Below are 17360 nucleotides of genomic sequence, written 5' to 3' on the forward strand. Positions count from 1 at the left end.
CCACAAATTTCAGCGCACAATTATTCCATGAATTACCCTCAAAATTGTGCTGCTCCTTGCATCTGTGTGAAGAGGTAAACTCTTATGAGGAAATCATCATGTGTATGTCAGTGTTGAATGTCAAATGTTGCCTGGATAAACACTCAAACACCTTAATAGGCTGGATATTGTACAGTCCAATTTAAGAACAGCATCTTTTAGCAGAGGTAAATTCCAGATACCATTTTGAGTACACCTCCACTGAGCGGGTTTCATTGTTATTTGTGCCAACACCGTTAACAGACCTGTCACAGGCAAGAGGCAGAGGCAAGAGGCTGAGGCAGCCCCTGTGTCTTCTGAGTTCTTCATTAGGACACACAGTAAATCCACGTATCGTGTCTTTCACAGGTGCAGAGTTAAGACTCCGATAGCTCGGCAAAGTCAATTAAAACGCGACTAGGCCGCTTAATCACTGCACTCTCGCTATCTGTTTCTCTGCAGTGGGTACCAGCTCTCACCTGAAATCGCAGCCGCGCGCGGCCTTCAGAAATGGGACTCAATCAAAGGACCGCGCGCCCGATAATCAGAGGCCCTAAACAACTGGAGCTCCTCTCATTGGCCACCGGGGGATTATCAATCCAGTAGCTAGAGCGCGGCGCTTCGATCCGAGCACCTGTGCGTAATGACAAGTCCCCAAAGCCTTAGATCAGAGCCAAGCAAGGGCCACTGCCAAGATAAGTGGAAGCCCGCTAATTCCGAAGGAGATCCTATCTCGCGAGATGAAAATAGATGCTGGCCTCTGTGTGCTGGATGATTAGAAGAATGGGGGCGGATTAGAGGAGACGCAGCGAGGGAAGCTCAGTGGCTCATTTACATGGCATTACTGCTGACAGATAAGTGTTAAGAGAGCAGAGTAGCCCGAAGGCGGAACTGTAGCAGAATTACAGCTGCATTTATTTGCTCTGGTTATACGGGGATTAGTTCTGTTGATTTTACCTCAACCCACCGCCTTGTCTATTAGGCACTTTGATGCGAGCTCAATTGGTCCTTGAAAAGTACTGCACAGCTGCTCAGAGGAAGGTTTCTTTGATTTGTAATAGGACGTGGAACTCGCAAGCCAGCAGCCCCGCTATACTTCTCTAAATAACTCACCAATAATATAGGTGTGTTTACTGGCATTGTTTCTGTAACTTATATGAGGCGTGCAAACAATCCTCCCCATGTTTAAAACGCCACATTTCCGTTATCCTTCACACATTTCTGTGTAGTTAAATGGAGCATGGGTGAATTAAGCACACGAGTGCTTCTTTGTTTCATTTCGAAATTTATCATAAGACAACATATACTCCACAAGAGACATTATATTACTTAAACATCCATGTCATATACACCCATGTCATACACTAAACATTTATCATGAAAAAATGATAAGAATTTGCCCACAGAAAAAGGGGTTCTGGAGATCAACCGAAGCGTGCAGTTCCTCCCAACAATACAGGAGGGGCTCATTTGCAAAGATTATTTTTATAATTATTATTATTATTATTATGTTTATTATTATTATTATTATTATTATTATTTACTTGAAAGAAGTGCTTAAGCATATCATTTTCTTGCGTGAATAAAATACTGGTATTCACAAAAGCTGTTCAAGATGTGAGCACCATGCATGTTATGTGGTATCTGTATAGCGCAATGGTTGAAGTGGATGGGAGCCGTTGGGAGTGGTGCTCCTCTACTTTTTTAATTAAGTTTTTTTCTGTTCATATAATTTTATTTTAAAAAGAAACCGTTCTGGAATGGTTTTATTTTAAAATTAAAGTGTAGTAAAGTGTAGGGCGAAGTGCACTGCACTGAAAATTCCCTTAAATTGCATGTGTATTAGTTAGGGGGTTTGGATTGCACGTAAGAGGGGCGTGGCGATGGGGTGTGTGGTGAGCGGGGAAGGCAAGTAGGGAACATAGTTTCACTACATCTTTTTGTTCACTTCGACCACTGGTATAGCGCCTAATTGCTGTGGCATGACCTTGAGGCGTTATACGTTGTCTGGGAGTTGGTTAATTTGTACGCTAAACATTCATGATTAAAATTAATCCCGCAAGTGCAATGTGCCGAGAATGACACAGTGCGAGCCTGCGTGCATAAGTAAGTCTGCGCACTCCACATATTCATGGATCGAAATGCGCATTTCTAGGAGATATGCAAAGGGAATCAAGCTGTGCGAGGAACGCCCACAACACGCCCCCACACAAACCAAAAACCAAGCCATATCCCAACCCAAGCCCAAACCTCAGCGTCCACCCCTGATCCACAATACAGCCCCCCTGTGAAAATGCAAGAGCTCCTTTGGAAGTTAAGGCAGCATACCTGCGATAGCTCATAGCCTTCCTCGCAAGTAAATGGGGCACCTTGGCTAAAACGCGAGATCTCCCTGGGAAATCAAGGATGAATCCCTGGAAAACCACAAAAGCTCTCTCATAAATCGAGGCTGCACCCCTGAGAAAACGCACAATCTTCCACTTAAGTCTCTGCCAAACCCTGGCAAAATCTCAAGCGCTTCCTTTTAAGTCAAGGCTGCACCCCTGTGAAAGCGCATGGCTTTCCTCGCAAGTCAATACAGCACCACTGCAAGAATGTGAGAGCTCCCTCGTGAGTCGAGGCTGCACCGCAGCAAAAACGCACTGCAAAAATGCACTGGCTCCCTTGTAATTCAAGGCGGCAACCCTGCAAAACTGCGAGTCCATCCCCATACACCCTAGGCATCCAATCTGGTGGCATATACTCCTACTGCACATCAACCCCCTTAACTCCAGATACCACTCACCATCCCCATTCACCTCTGACACAACCCCCAGGCAGCCACCTCAAGTCCAGATACCACCCACCATCACCCCTCACCTCCAACACTACCCCGGCCAGCCTCCTGACAGTACACTCCCCTCCCCACACTGTCCTCACCTCCGACACTCCCCCAGAGGCAGCGCCCTGAAGTCCAGACACCACCCACCAGCTCCCATCAGCTCTGACACTACCCCAGGCAACCCTCAGACAATATATGTCCCTCCCCACACTGTTCTTAGGTATGATACTCCCCTAGGCAGCACCCTAACAGTACACTTCCTTCTGCACACTGTCCTGACCATCAATACTACCCCCAGACAGCCTCATGTCATTATAAACCCCTCCTCAAACACTGTCCTCACCTCCAATACTCCCCCCAGGCAGCCCCCTCAAGTCCAGAAACCACCCACCAGCCTCTCTCACCTCGGACACTACCCCCAGGAAGCGCCCTCAAGTCAAGACACCACCAAGCAGCCACCCTCACCTCCGACACTCCCCCAGGCAGCCTCCTGACAGTACACTCCCCTCTCCACACTGTCCTCACCTCCGACACTGCCCCCAGGTAGCCCCTGACAGTACACCCTCTTCCCACACTGTCCTCACCTCCAACACTCCCGCCAGGAAGTCCCCTCAAGTCCAGACACCACCCACCAGCCCTCTCAACTCCCACACTACACCCAGGCAGCCCCCTGACAATACACTCCCCTCCCCATGCTTTTACTGACCTCTGACACTCCCCCAAGCAGCCCTCTGACAGTACACTCCCCTCCCCACACTGTCTTCACCTCTGCCACTCCCCCCAGGCAGTCCCCTGACAGGACACACCCCTCGCCACACTGCCCTCACCTCTGACACTACCCTCATGTAGCCCCCTGACAGTACACCCCCGTCCCCATGCTATTCTCACCTCCGACACTACCCACAGTCAGCCACTGACAGTATACTCCCCTCCCCATACTGTCCTCCCTCTGAGACTACGCTCAGGCACCCCCCTCAAGTCTAGAAACCACCCACTACCCCAGTCAGCCCCCTGACAGTCTCCCACACATCAAGTACAATGATGTCTGCAAATCACCTCAACTTCTGTGGTCTGCCTTCACCATGAAGCTGAGCCCCAACATGTCCACCGCCAGCACGATCACCCGGAAGCACAGAACACAATTCTAGGACCGGATTATCCTCTGTCACTCACTTGCAAACCCAGATCTGCAGAACCACATCCAGACTGCACCATATTTCCCCAACAACACTGTGGCAATCCCATCCATATGGGACAAGTAAATCGAATGCAAAGTGGCGTTTGCATGCTGGCCATGGGTCACTGCAAAGGCACCAAAGGACAGCAAACTAATTTGACCTCAGGACAGAAGCAAATCCATTTGATCATTGGCCAGATCAATAATTAATAACCTAGCATATTAGAGCCTGAGCATAACTGATCTGGGTTGAAGGGGTGGCAGAGTCCCTGTCAGGGACCACAACCTGACTGGCCTGTGCATGGTTGATGTGAGGGCAGTCAGAGAGTGCATGACTCATTGAGACAGGAAATGTGTGCTGCCACACAAAATGAGCAAACATGGGTCACCACAGCATTCCTGGGGCAGGGATGGAGCAAGACATGAGAGCAGGCAGTGTGAGACTGCACATGCTGGTGGTCAAGTGCGCATGACATGGGAGGGAAAGAGCAATGATAAAGCAATGTCCAAGTGACGTGACCAGGCCACTCATCCACAGTCAGATCACCTCCCATCACAGCTACTGCAATGCAAAATATACAATGTAGTGAACAGAGCATGGTCACATGCACAATACCAGGCATGTGCAAAGTGGACACATGATCAACAGAGGGCATGAAATTAAAAAGATGTGAAATTGAAAAACACACAGTAACAGGTGGCATTACATCCACAGAGTCAAAGTAAAAATATAAAACACATCCATACATCAATGCAAACATATCTGGATGACCATCTCACACACACCAGAACCCTGCCCCCCACCAAACAGATTGAGGCCAAACACACAGTGAAGATGCACATGTACATGTGATTCCAAAGCCCCAGTGCAACCCCCCAGTTGCCTGATGGACCCACTCCACATGCCAGGCACATGTGCAAGCCTCAACCCACAACCATCACAGCAACAACATCACACACAGGCACTCCACAATACACATGACCTGCAATGATGAGATGCACTGTGTGAAATGTCAACATTGAATGTTGCAGACACACAAATGAACTGCATGAAGCGTGGTATGGAATGGAATCATATCAAACCTGTATTAAATATCACTATATACATATAAATAAGGGAAGGAAGGTACAAGAAGTATGTTGAAATGATGACAAATGAAAAGAAACCTACACCTAAATAACTATATACATGAAAAACAGGGATGGAAAGTCGACCAAGTCTTGGGCAAAATAAAAATAATAATAAATGAAACCTATACCTAAATAACTATGTACAAAGGCAGCGGGCTAGTCCTTATCCCCAATGTTACCCAACCTGTTCACCACGGCTGAGTCACACGCCATGTCTTCCTCAATGAGCTTGGCCTCCGTTGATTCCTGGAGGGCTTGGAGGGTGGATAGCATATGCAGTTCAGCGTCCCTCCCCACCCTGTAAATTGCCTTCAGGAAGGCAGCTCGCCTCCTCGCTGGACGCAGTACAACCTCAGCCCTGGCCAACATCACCCGTGCCTCACGTACCGACTGCCTCTCTGCCAGCAGCTGCCTCTTGTAACCACAGCACACGGAAGATACAGCATTGAGCGCTACCACATGATCCTCATGCCTCAAAGTAGCTGCCTGCCTCCTTGTTGTGGACTGCCCTGCAACACTCTGCCTCCTCCTAGTTGCTGTCTGCTGCCACTGAGCCCTGTGCATGCTGTGTTGGTACACCCTTTTGTAGAGGAGGAACCAAGTGCCTCTACCGAATGTCCTGCCCCCATTTTGTCGATATATTGGAAACCGGAAATGGTGACATGCTCGACGCCAATAATGGTCTCTATACCGCAAAGAGTCCTCGAAACAAGGTATCCATTGAGAAAACCCTATATGAATGTACCTGTGGAGAAATGGCAGTCTTTTAAAGGAGGTTCCGGAAGAAGTGTGAAGATGAATGAAAGAACAGACTGGTGACGTCACATGAAGCAGAAATGACGCACCCAGAAGAAATGCCAATAAAGAGAGTATGTAGACCTTATAGAATATGATGGCGAAGTAAAGAATTGAGCAACATTTCATGAGCAAAATGAAGATTGCACGTAAAGAGAGCACTGAAGAAAATTCAAGTCTTTTTATGATTTTAAAGATGCTGTGACGCAGGCAGATTAAGTAATCATGAGGCTGGCTATACGTAGTGAGTAGATTGCAGGCAGCACCACCAATATATATAAGTGTGTATAGAATCTGGATGTTCCATGATGCATTTTAGCAAACTAGGACCACGTGAACAGAAGGGCTGAAAGTGTGGCGCAGTTGAAGAAAACAGCTGACGGCGAAGGAGGATTCGAGAAAGGTGGTCTGGCTCTGTGTCAAGGGTTGGGGCAGCCAAGAAACTGGTTATCTATTCAAGAAGATACAATGAACGTGAGAAGCAAGTCAAGCTCCTGCTGAGTTGTAATGGAAAAACACTAGAAGTGCCAGGTTGTGTTCATTTAATAGTGTTATATGCGAAGAAGTAGCTCAAAACACGGTCTCCTGTCACATGGTCAAGTTGAAAATAGACTTTGGGCGAGCTGCACTGAGAACAGAAGATAAGACCATGCTCACACTCCCTTCTATTTTCAGGTGCAGTGATACTTGCAAGGCCGAGTTCAAAAGATTCATTTGAATAGCAGACAGTGGAACGGATGATCCATGTTGGGCTAATTAGGTGGGGAGGCATGGTCAAGTCCAACCCTCCAGTACCTGGCTACCAGCTTGCGTGCTGCTAACGAGTGGACTATTCCCGAAGGGTATATGCGTGCCAACCAATCTTAGATGGCCACATAGTGAAGAGCCCTATAGTTTGAAAGCCAATGAAATGTGTATTTTATGACACAGAAGATGACTTGCACCAGGGGTAGCAAAGCTGTCCACCTGACCTTAGAGAGCCAATCACAGTACTATCCCCCATAGAAAGTATACTTAGATGTTCCCCTTAAGCCTATCACAACCCCAAGTAGGTTTCCTTATTTTGCCAAGTAGTATGACGTCACGTATGACAAATGTTTGTTATAAATATGTGCTTTTTCATGTGAAACATTAAGAAATGCTTGTCTGGTGTACGTTGATGTCTGTTGTTCTCCCTGTTTTAGATACTTAATAAAACAGCTAACGATTTGCCAACTTCCTGAGGCGGTCTTAATATTGGTGTCAGAGTAAAATCTGCATCCCCATCCATCCCAGATAGCACTACTCCGCTCAAAGGGCTTACAGGTACACGTGGTAGCAGAGGGAGGATGGTTCTGGGCCATCGGTTAGTAGGTCTTTATTGTTTGCAGATAATCTGACACCCTCCGCCATTGAGCTGGAGGATCGCAAAGTTTCCTGTGGAGAGCGGCTGATATAGAACTCTTGCAAGAAAATCGATACAGGTGGTCTCTCTTTGACGAAATCCCTCCTGGTTTCCACAGGCGCTGAGCAGACTGAAGGTGACGGTGGTCGATTGGAGGGGGGGGACGATCCGGAAGGTCTTGAGTTGAAAAGCGAATGGTGAGTAGATTGAGGGGACTGGCAAAATATGGGGATGGGGTTGTGGCAATAAAGAAAAGTAACGGGGGCTTGTTTAGTATAAACGAGAAGTGTGTGAACGAGGAGCGTTCTATAGAGCCTGGTTTCCTACCTCAAAGCAGGTCTAGAAAGAGTATTTTCAAAACTCCAAGGGAGTAAATAGGCTGCACATAAACAGGTTTATTAGCCGGAATTACTCAAACCCCAATTTTATGGGCTAGGAGAAAAGGAATACCATGGTGTTTTTGTGAAAAGTTGAATAGTCTGTTTTTTGTGTATTTTGAAAAGAGGTGTCGAAGAACGACGAGAATAAAAGTGTGTGGTTAAAGAAGAGATAAAAAGTTATCTATGCTTAGTCCTTGTCGGCGGCGACTGAATAGATAGGTTGAGATAATTGAGATGCAGAGGCTTGAGCGGCGAGGTTGAAGAACGCTTATATATTTTTTTTTCTGGAACGTATCTGTGTAACTAATAGTAAGTATTGACGGTCAATCGAGACTTGTCACAATGGGGGATGTTACTCCACTGATACATTTGTGCAAGACGCTGCCAAAACATGCGCATAAACTCAGACAGTATAGTGCAGAGTGGGTAAAGGGCACAGCAGACAAGATGTTCATGCCATGGCCACAAGAGTAATCACTGTCAAAGGTGGTTTTGCAACACATGACCACTTACTTCCACGCTTTGTATACAGGGAAGCAATTGGAAAAGAGGATAGCTATTTTAGAGCTCTGAAAAATGTACCAGGAGAAGCGGGAAGGTGCACCTCCTGAGGATTGGATGCTTAATCAGTATAGAGAAGAAGGTATTGAGCCTTCTGTTCCTCTTACCTCACCTGAAGCAAACAGCAAAAGTACAGAAGATGTAGGATTGTATCCATTAAAGGAACTAAAAGCGGCAACAGGATATATTATTCCGATATATGAACCACCTGCCTACAGCAGTGACGATGGTCCAGAAGGGACTAAAAGAAAGGAGGAGTTCTTTAAGGTCTTACAGGACAAAGAGAAAAAAGTGAACAACTGATTATATCAGCAGACATAGAAAAAGAGATTAAGAGATGGAAAGGAAAGGAGTAAGTTGACGAGGTAACCCTTGTACAGAACAAATAGAAAGGTGGACAGATATTGCTCAAGCTTGATGGAAAAACTATCAAGGAATTTAGGCTAAGGGAAGATCAAGACGAACAGGATAGAAAAGGACACGGAACGAGAGAAAAGATTGAAAGAAGATGAGCATAAAAGAAAGAATAGTCAGAAACAAGAACAGCGGTATCAGGAAGAACAGAAGAGAAAGGAAGAAAGGGTAGAGGAGCAAAGGAAGTATAATAATTGTCAGAGAGCAATCGAAGAATGAGATAAGCAAGAAAAGAAGAGAGAAGGTAAGGAAGTGCAGACATTAAGGGATAAAAGAATACAAAGACTAAGGGAAGATGAAGAGTGTAGAGAGCATGAAAGAAGGGAAGGGAAAAGCCAAGAAGAGGAAAGGGTTAGTGGGAAGTAAAAAAAGCAAAGAGAATTAGACAAAGAAATGGAGCGAAAGGGAACACAACATTGATCGTATTCAGAAAGAGTTCATGGAGCCGAGTCCAGTAATATCATGCAACCATATAGAGAAGTTCCTCCCATCGCAGGGAGCAACTGCAGGGCCATCTAGTACAACCCTAGAGGAGAATTTTGACATAGGGAGCATCAGGGAGAGAATCGATAAAGCCCATCAAGGCATAAGAGAAAGCATCAGAACAATTGCTGGACCTACAATCACGTAGCAAGGAAAGAGACCTGTTCACATGCGATCATAGAGTCTTGTCCACATTACAACTCAGGCGTTAAGGGTTAACGCCGTTGTTAACCTTTAAAGCCTGATTCCAATTTTAACGGCTGCTTTTAGCAGCCGTTAAAATCCATGGTGTTAAACCGCCTTGGTGCTAATTACGGCACCGTAATTTACGGTGACGTAATTAGCGCCTTCCCCACTCCCATTATGCCCTATGGGGCAAAAATGGGAATGGGGATGGGTAAATGGGAAATGGGGATTTACCGCCCCACTCACCTTGGAATGGGGCGGTAAATCCACCATCCACCAGTTTACACCATGGTGGTAAAGTTTGTGTACTTACCGCCTGGGTCGTAATGACCCCCGCTGACTTTAATCAAGGGTGATGGGGATGAAAGCAACACTAGTTGGGGGACTAGATATGTCAGACGAAGAGAGAGAAACCTTCCGTGGGGAGGAGGGAGAAAGTGCATGCAGTCCTGAGGGATGTCTGCAGACAGACAAGGAAGTGAGATGGTCTTATTTAGGAGAGCCTAAGGATATGGCACCAGATCCTATAGCATATCCAGAGCACCATAAAGGACGATCACCTAGTGAGAAGGGAGAGTCGCCACCATATGTGAGCAGGCTGAGGTCATTACCAGGTAGACGGCAATCAGGAACCATTGCCCCCACTATGGATAGGCAGACAATGGGAGACAATTGCGGATTGGGGTTCCCACAATACCCTTTATTGGAGAAAGGAGGGGCCAGACCGCAGTATATTCCCTGGCCACAAATGGATAAGGATAATTTAAGATGCAAACTTCCCCGCTTGATGGCGTGTGCAGGAAAATGGATTTAAGAGCTAGAGAAAATTACAGGAGGAAATACTCTTGCAATAGGGGTCATTAAGGGTCTCATCGCAGCCATTCTTGGAGAAGGGCTGATGACATTTGGACGAGAGCAGGTTACTCAAGGGTCACAGTATAGAACACTGTGCATGATGGAGCGCCATTTAATATCTGTAGAGAAGATGGCTGGAGAGTGCTCTGGGTACAGTATCCTGATACATCAGCTATGGGTGCAATTATGGCATGTAAGATGAAAGATGACGAAGAACTGCTTGCTTACTTTCAAAGTATTCAGGAACACTGGACTCTTGAAGCGAGGGAGCCGTGTGGGAAATCAGTGGCAGTATTTCGCCACATTGTGCGTCAGGGATTGCCAGATCAGGTACAGAGACAGCTCAAGATTATTCAGAATGGAAGCGGTGCCATGGGCAGAAATACAGTCGACTATAGCCCATCAATGCCGGCTGCTACAAGAGAAAAATAAGAAGAAGGAAGATGCTAGAAAACTTGAGGAAGCCAAGTTAGTTCAGAAGAAATTGTCAAAGTGCGCCATAGAAGGGGCGGTATTGACAGGCAGAGATGGATTGGGAATGCAGCAAACACTGGGTGCATCTCAAGCGAATAATCCATGCCAGATGGACCAAAATAGGGAATGGGTTTATGGTGCGAGACAGAGGAATGGGCTGCAGTGGAAGGGGTGGTTTTCAGAATATTTAAGGTGGCGTTCAGAATATGCAGAATGATAATCAAAATGTGCAAGGAGGATTTAATCAAGGAGGACTAGTCAGAAGAGCTCCTCTTGTATGTTGGACATGTGGGATGACAGGGCACATTGTGCGAACATGTGGAAGCCAAGGGTATGCACAGAATGGGCAATTCTCAAAAGGGGGGAGAGCTTATCCTCTAGCATATAGCTCACAAGCTAGGGATGGGTTTGCCCAAGATCAGACAGTGTATCAAGCACAAGCGCTGCAAAAGCAACATGCATTGCAACCACATCAAGCATCATTGAATCTACCACAAGGTAGATTCAATGATGCTTGCAGATACAGCAGAATGCAAACACAGGACAGTCACTGACATCTAGAGTAGGGGGTGTCACTGTGGTGGGAGGAAGTCCTTTTATGGGTAAGGGGATAACCATGTAGCCACAATAGGACAGTTCCCAGGGTTACTTTATGTGTTCAGTACTATCAGTGACACCAGATACCCAAGAGGAACCAAGGGTTGATGTGACCATAGGAGGAAAATCTTTTTCTTTTTTTAGTAGACACTACTCTCTCATGTATACGAGAGGGCAAATATCCAATGTCGGGAATTGCCATGAATGCACAAGGTTGCTTTGGACCTACAAGTAGAGTTCCTTTTACTGATGAATTACCAGTTTCCAGAGCAGAGTGTGACATGTCTGTTCCATTATTGTATTCAAAGCAGGCACTGGTTATTATTCTGGGCCGAGATTTAATGACGAAGCTGAATATGACAATTTCTTTTACTGATGATGGTATAGTGTGTTTTACTCCAGGATACATTATATGAATGTGGGCACATGTATATTGGCGTTTACAGGGCAAATGGCTCTGTGAGAAACGCCATTAGAGCCAGAAGTCTTTCTTTATGGGGTACACATTTTGTTGACATGGTTTCCTGGCCTAGTGGGAAAGATTATGAGAATACCTAATGAGTTTTTGTTCAGGCCAGAGATACTGATGGATGAAGAGGGGGGACAGACTAATCCCCTAGAGTTTAATAGAGCCATGGTGCAAGGGGAATTGGCCATGCTCAAAAGGAACAGATGATGTGGTCAGGCCATGGAGAAGAGTGATCACCATTAGGGAAGGGTGTAGAATGACTGACATCACAGACAAAGGCATTTTCAGAGATGACCCATTAGATGATGAAGTAAAATTCGAGATGAATATTACATATTGGATCAGAATAGAGAAAAGAGAAATCCCACAAAGATTTAGAAAAAGTGCCAAATTCTTTATGGACTACAGGCCCCTAGGATGTAGACATATTGAAGGGGATAGGGGAGGTTCTGATTAAACTGAAGCCAGGAGCAATTTTACCTCTAGCAAGACAGTACCCAATGTTTTGAGAGGTGGATGAGGGTATTTTAAGACTATATCAGCCCTGATTAAACAAGGTATCTTAGTGACATGACATCAGAGACACTGTGCAACACTGCGGTGTACCCTGTGAAGAAATCAAAGGGGTGGTTTTGGACATTTATTGAAGATATGAGACCAATTAACCAGATTTTCCTTTATGAGACCAATTAACCAGGCACAGTTTCCTTTAGTTCCGAATCCAGTGATGATTTTATCCCAGCAGAGGCACGATATTTCACAGTGATTGACTTGCGTTTTTCTCAATCCTGTTACATAAAGACTGCCAAGACCTTACGTCATTTACATTTTGCCAAACTAAGCTGAAGAGCACTCGTTTGCCTCAAGGATACTTTGAGTATCCATCGATCATTAATAGGGTCCTGCAGATGGACCTAAGCAACATTTATTTGCAAAGTGTTGTGCTGCCGTACGTAGATGATGTTTTGGTTTGTGGCACAAGAGAAGATGAGTGCAAGCAAGATTCCATTTAGTTAATGACTAGTCTAGCAGACAAGAGATATAAAGTAGACAAGGAGAAGTTACAATATTGTCAAGAAGAGGTGTTGTAAAAAGGTCAGTTAATCTCACATGGAGGTAAGAGAGTCACACCTGAAAGATCTGAGGCAATTATGAAAACAGCAAAACCGCACACGGTAAAACAAATGCAGCAGTATTTGGGATTGTGCAACTATGTTAGATCATGGGTATTTGATTATGGTTCATACACAAGACCCCTTTTGCAGGCTTTGAAAAAAGGGCAACTGAATAAGGAAAGAATAGAATTGTCTGAGGAAATGGAGAGAGAGTTTGAAGATTTGAAGAAAGCAATTTTTACAGCTCCAGTTTTAGGAATTTCCAACAATGATGAGGAATAATTTATTTTTCATATTCAAATGGGACATTTTTGACAGCAGTGCTCACACAGAGCACTATGTTGGGGTATAAACACCTGGCGTATTACAGTGGAATTTTAGATCCAGTTTCGAGAGAGCACTTCCCTTGCGAACAATCGCTGGCAGCAGCCGCGTTTGCAATAGAGAAGTTTACTAGCATTGTGATGTGGTGTTCTATGACATTGTTTGTTCAGCGTGATTTGTTTGCTGTTTTGGAGAAAACTAAGGGTACATTGACATCTCAGAGGGCTTCCACATACGAGGTAGTTATATCGAATCCAGCAATCAAAATAGTCAGGTTTAAAATAGTGAACCCTGTCAAGTTTGTAGCTGAGCCTGTGGCAGAGAGTGAGCAGAGTAAAGGAGAGTGCGCTAGCAGGAGGGAGATTCTCTTTATTGACGGGTCTTCAAAAATTGGTCAAACTGATGGGGAAAGGCATTCAGGTTCAGCTGTGGTAAGGTAGAGACCTAATGAGGAATTTGAAGTGGTAGCAAGTGCAAGACTACATCTCACTTTTCAGCACATGCAGCAAAATTGATGGTGCTTATTGTCTCGCTTGAGATACATGCAGGGCAGGAAGTGATGGGGTACAGTGACTCTGCCTGTGTGACGTCAGCCTTGCACGCAGGGCTAGCACATTGTAAAAGGAAGGGCTAGCTCTGAGAAGAAGACGGTACTCCAGTGCAACACACAGCATTATTGGACAAGCTTATCAAGGCACTGCAACTCCCAGTAGCCATCGCAATAGTTAAATGCGTGGCACATACTAAGCAAACAGACTTTATCTCTCGCGGGAATGAAGCCGAAGACAAAGAGGCCAAAAGGGGTTGCATATTCCCCAGACATTTCAAGTTTTGATACTCCAGATGTAAAGAAAAAAGTAGTTACAATTATGATTGTAAATGAAGGGTTTAATCACTTATCAAAAACAAAGTTGATGGAGGATCAAAGCAGTGCACCACAGGAAGAGCAAGAATTGTGGAAATGAAGGGAGTGTTCTTTATCCCCCTCTGAAGCATTGTAGCAACAGGACAGCAATGGAAAGCCAGTGAAAACTGTAGCCTTGTTAAGGGAGACACTTGAACAGCTGCACTACCCTGCACATGTAACTACAGAAAGCCTCACAGCAGCTATTGCGGAGGACTGGTTCATAACAAACCTGTTAGAACACATTGCATTTTATGTTGGAAATTGCATCTTATGTCAAATGTTTACCGCTGGGCACACACTGTGATTCCTCGACCGAATGGTCCTTTCCAGCATTTACATATTGACTATGTTCATATGCTGCAAGTATGTAGTGGATACAGGTATAGGATAGTGGTGGTGTGTCCCTTTTCTAGGTGGATTGAAGCAGGTCCATGTACACACCCTGATGCCACTTGTGCAGCAAAGTCTTTAATCTGGGAACTCTTTCACAGTTGGGGAGTATGTGAGGTGCTGAGAGCTGACAATGGGCCCTGTTTTATTAATGAAGTGTTTGAACAGATTAGCCTTTTGCTTAGTATAAAACACACGTTTTACTCTGCTTATCACCTGCAAGCTACCGGAATATGTGAGAGACTCAACGGTCTTCTCAAAGAGAGAATTGCTAAACTCAAATTGACACTGAAATAGGGATGGCTGTATTGCCTGCCCCTAGCCTTATATGCATTAAGGAATCAGCCTGGTTCAGACCACCACCTCACACCCCATGAGCTAGTGACAGGGATGTGAATGAGAATGCCCTTTTTGCCTCCATCGAGGAGCAGAAGTGATGCCCAGAAGACTGCAGAAATGTTAGGAAATGTGTTACGTGCTTATTTGACATGTATGACTGCTAGTATTTCTGTCATTTCAGATCATCTCAAGTGCAAGGGGTTTTAGTCTCAGGACACAGATGAAGACCATTCAGCAACAAGACTTCAAGAACTTTTACCTGCACCTAAAACGTTTATTGGAGATTCAGACCTAGTGCACAACTTTACAAGGAAGTAGCATGTGCCCTGTTTTAGTGGATCCTTTATTGTGGAGAACTTTGCTCCCTCAGCAGTAGTCCAAGAAAGACACACTTGGATACATATGGGTGACGTGAAATCATATGCTGCTGAGATTGATGTACCCCCAATCGTTGATTCAGATTAAGACAAGAAGAAGAAGTTCAGCACGCGCAGACTTGATTGATGACGAGCAAGAAGAACGCTAAGATTGCTGATTAAATACATGCAAGTGTGCATTTGGACTGTGGCTCATCATGGACACTCTTTATAGATATTTTAGCCGGAGAGAAAAGCAAATTTCTCGAGCCACAGGAATCTGTGAATTGGACATTAGAAAGTATTGATGTGCTAAATATGCCAAATCTAGAATTTGAGTTTGACGACTGAAAGTGGGGGCAGTTTCTCGATTCTTTCCTCACTGAGTTTCTCTTTGGTTAAGCCCATGGTCCTATCAGATGCAGGTGCCCATAGACTACTTCTTGCTGTCTTTGTATACATACTCAGAGCATATTCTGCTCTTGTTGGGCGTAGTACTAATAGATGTGTTTTTCTGCAAGATTAAAAAAATGGCCCTGCGATTAGGAGGATACTTGTGGTGATAGTTGACAGATCCTGCAACTACCTGATCATTTAACATGGTTGCCTGATTAAAAAGTTTTTTTTCCTTACTTAAAGTAGTACACAGTCAAAATGTGGACTGTCGAGAATAATGCAGTTCTGGAAAATGAGCAAACTCAACGACGTGTGGAAAATCAAAAGTGGTGGGGACTGATGTATTGTGCATAATATATGCGTGCTCACCATTTATTATTGTTTTTCTGATTTTGCTAATCCATACTGTCTAGTTCATTGATCCAAGTAAGGTAGAAGTCATCCTGATTCTTCCAACTCCAGTGACTTATGCAGATTTGTCTAGTACTGAAAGACAAAAGCCATATGAGATTATCCCTACACCAGTGGCAAGTGTAAGGTCACCCATTTCTCTGACAAGTGTTCCTCTGTTTCCCCCTGTAGGAAGGACTCTTATTGATGTACTGCATGAGCATTACACACGCACCCTCCATGCAAGAAGGAGACACAAGAGAAGCACAAGGAAAGATGATTATTAGTTAAATAATTATCTAGACAGTACAGCACATTTGGGGGGCAACATGTGCTATCAGACCATGAAAGAGGTGGGGAAAAGATTCTCTATGGAGAGTTGCTATGTTTGTGCTCTCCTACTTTATGCTATGGGGACTTATAAGATATTCACAGCTATAGAAGTAGCAGTCAGACAGCTCATTGCCTGACTCACCTTGCACTCTGCCATACGAGAGGTCAGTTCTAGGGTCAAACAGCATCCTTGGTATGGCTGACTGAATGGACAGCTCCAGAAGAAGATGATTACATGCAAGATTTAAAGACAAGAGAGAGACCACACACCAGAGATCATGTGATAAGATACAAACAGCCTGGAATGAAGGGAGCAGGAATCCGATGCTAAATAAATAAAAACCTCAATTGTCAACGAAAGAATGATGAAGAAATACGAAGATGCAAGGAGAGACGCCAGATGCAAATCAGGGGAACGGTACTTTCTCCAGATGGTTGAGAGGAAGGCATAGTTGTATGCAGAGCGGTGCCAGTAACAGGACATTACGAGCCAGGTATAGATCATGTGGTGAAGGGATGTAAACCTCTTTGGCCGAAGTTTGCAAAGTTGCTAACATGGGTTGATGACAAAGGAGGCCCGTTGCAGATAGTGGCTCTGGCTAGTGCAGAGCTATGCTTCAGAAACTATGCCACAAGAAAAGTTGGAGAGAATCAGCAGTGTGGTCGAATCGTTCCCCACTTCTCATCTCTATGGATCACGCAGGCAATCAGTCCCACTCACTCGCAGATGCATACATGCTGTGATACTCTCTCACACACACTAGAATTACAACAGGCACTCACACAATTAGTACTTTGACCTTGTAAGAGGTGGTTAGCGCCCTTCTCAGCTGATAGTGGGCGCTCTACTGAGGAGCCCAGAGCCAGTACTAAATGTTGTGGCACTGGAAGAGAAGGATCAAAGTCCTGAACTCTCAATGTGCCATCATATATGTTTGCAGACCCCTATTATCTCCCGCCTTGCCTGGTGTACCAGGTTCTTGCCAGACATGTCCACTTGTCACAATGGGAATCAACCGCAAAGCAAGCGTTCACCAGTGAAAGACAAACGTCTCAAAGTACTGC

The sequence above is a fragment of the Ambystoma mexicanum genome, chromosome 5p, assembly GCF_040938575.1.
Source record: "Ambystoma mexicanum isolate Mex_15411 chromosome 5p, UKY_AmexF1_1, whole genome shotgun sequence".
Taxonomy (NCBI): domain Eukaryota; kingdom Metazoa; phylum Chordata; class Amphibia; order Caudata; family Ambystomatidae; genus Ambystoma; species Ambystoma mexicanum.